This window comes from Octopus bimaculoides, chromosome 11, assembly GCF_046866305.1.
Source record: "Octopus bimaculoides isolate indiv1 chromosome 11, ASM4686630v1, whole genome shotgun sequence".
Classification (NCBI taxonomy): domain Eukaryota; kingdom Metazoa; phylum Mollusca; class Cephalopoda; order Octopoda; family Octopodidae; genus Octopus; species Octopus bimaculoides.
This window is the reverse complement of record NC_142938.1, coordinates 3,679,324-3,681,942: the sequence shown is the minus strand read 5'-3', so window position 1 is coordinate 3,681,942 and position 2,619 is coordinate 3,679,324. Positions and strand designations below refer to the sequence as shown.

Here is a 2,619-nt window from a genome sequence, read left to right as displayed (position 1 = left end):
ACAAGTATATAACTCAGAATGAACGGAGCATGGGCTAACTAAAGGTCGGAAAACAATCGCAAGCGTTTAGGACACACGAACATGATTTGGATAAGCAAAGGGTTAATGACTATATTAAATAGTCTTCGTTAATTTTGACAACTGGCATATTCTTGGCATGTAGTTCAATTAGAATGTTACTCACACATCGTTAATTATTTACTAATTAATTTGCCAAATATGTGTCACTTATTAAAATTCGTATAGATTGTTTAAGAAATTAATCAAGAATGTTGGCTATAGCTTTCAATGTTTCACTTGTTATTGGATGGCGGCCATGTCCAGGCATTGCCTCCCAAAATATTGCCGCTCACCACCTTGAGAAACGCTGTCTTAATGACACGTCAGTTTCGTACATTTTCTGATTCTTACCATTATTTCTCCTTTCTCATTGGGACGCGGTTGCAATTGACACAAGGAAAAAGATGAAAGATGATATACTATGCCATTCGTAGAAAACGGCCTTCTTGGGATAAATACAAAAACATTTCTGACAATAATTGAATATCGATTTTAAATTTTGTTAGAAACCAGTAATTTCGAGGGAGCAGGTAAATCAATTTCATCGGCCCCAGTGCTTATTTTATCGACCCCGAAAGGATAAAAGTCAAAGACAACATCGGCGGAATTTGAACTCAGAACGTAAAGACAGACGACATATCGCTGAGCGCTTTGTCCAGCGCGGTCGCGTTTCTGCCAGCTCGCTGCCTTAAATCATTGAATATTAATGGAAGGATTTCATAAAAGACATTCCCTTAAAGACATTCCTGCCTGATACAGTTTTATAAGAAAGAAAAAGAAAAAGAAAAATCATGCTTTAATATAGTGTGCAGTTTCTCGGCCTCTAATTTCAGCCGTGCTCTGAATCTAATCGTATAAATTCACATTAAAATTTTATAACAGAAGGCTGGTAGCGTAGCAGGTTCTATGGTGTAATGGTTAGCACTCTGGACTCTGAATCCAGCGATCCGAGTTCGAGTCTCGGTAGAACCTATTTTTTTTCCTTTCTTTTTGGTGATACTCCACTATGACCGCAGCCCATGAAGTGAAACTAGTAAAAGAGTAAAAGACTTTATATGTTCTATACATCATTTATCTTTTCTGCTATTGTTTCATTGATTTGATTGTGGCCATGCTGGGGCTCTACATTGAAGAATTTTAGTCGAACGAATCAACCCCTGTGCTTGTTTCCGCTTGAAAACCTGGTACTTATTCTATTGGACTATTTTGCTGAAACGCTAGATTACGGGACGTAATCGCACCTACACCGGTTATCAAGCGGTGGTGGTAGTGGACAAACATACACACAACCACACACACACATTCATATTACGTCCTTCTTTCGTTTTCGCCGACGACAAACCATTAAGCCGCGCTTCCTCTCTCGGTCTCGGTGTCGCTCTCCATCGGTCCTCCCGCCTCGAAAGGGCACATCGTGTCGTTCGCGAGAAGAGACTCAATAGATCGCAGTGTGGTATCTGCACTACTAAGCACGTCACTCATATATTTGTGTGTGTTCGTGTGTGTGTGTGTGTGTGTGTGTGTGTGTGTGTGTGTGTGTGTGTGCGTGTCCCCGTCCCAACACCGCTTGAAACCGGTGTCGGTGTGTTTACGTTACTGTAACGTAACAGGTCAGCCAAAGAGGCTGACAGAATAACTACCGAGCTTTTATTTTAAAAAAATAACATGTGTGTGTGTGTGTGTATGTGTGTGTGTGTGTGTGTGTGTGTGTGTTTATATAAATATATAAATGCACATATATGTAATATATAATGTATGTGTATCTATCTATCTCTCTCTCTATATATATATTTATATATTTATATATATATATATATATATATATATATATATATATATATATATATATATATATATATATATATATGTCATTGTGTGTCTGTGTGTGTATGAGCATATATACGTGAGTATGTGCATATATGTATATGCGCGTGTGTGAGTGAGTGTGCATGTAGGTATCATGTGGAGATTAGCTACTCACAAGATGTAAACATGTCATTCAAAATCATCGAGAAACGAGAACATTTATGAACAAACATCGCTTCGAATTCTTCAGCTTCTCTAACCAGATTATAAATTTACATTTGTACCAGAAATCCTTTCAGAACGCGATTATCTTTACTAAGTATTTCAGTAATAATCTTTACTGCTTGGTAATTCCAAGCAAAGAAATTACTTACGTTATTTACATTAGGCGGATATTTGTCCTCATCTTGTTTGTTGTTAACACAACGTTTCGGCTGATATACCCTCCAGCCTTCATCAGGTGTCTTGAGGAAATTTCGAACCTGGGTTCTCATTCCTAAGGTATTTTTCGATGTTATTATTATATGCCCATGAGCATATGGCGTAGTGGTTAAGAGCGCGGGCTACTAACCCCAAGATTCCGAGTTCGATTCCAGGCAGTGATCTGAATAATAATGATAATAATAATAAGAAGAAGAAGAAAAAGAAGAAGAATGATAATAATAATAATAATAACATTAAAGTGGAGTAGCCGAGGTCAAATCGTTCCATATTTATGAGAGACCCGTGGTTTCCGTAAATATGTACAAGCGT

General features: G+C 37.7%; 1 non-coding gene across 1 annotated transcript; it reads left to right on the top strand.

The window, feature by feature from the left end:
* Window positions 1-960: 960 nt before the first annotated feature.
* Trnaq-cug (transfer RNA glutamine (anticodon CUG)) lies at window positions 961-1,032 on the top strand. Its single transcript has one exon. It is a non-coding gene; the product is annotated as a tRNA-Gln (tRNA).
* The last annotated feature ends 1,587 nt before the right edge of the window (window positions 1,033-2,619 follow it).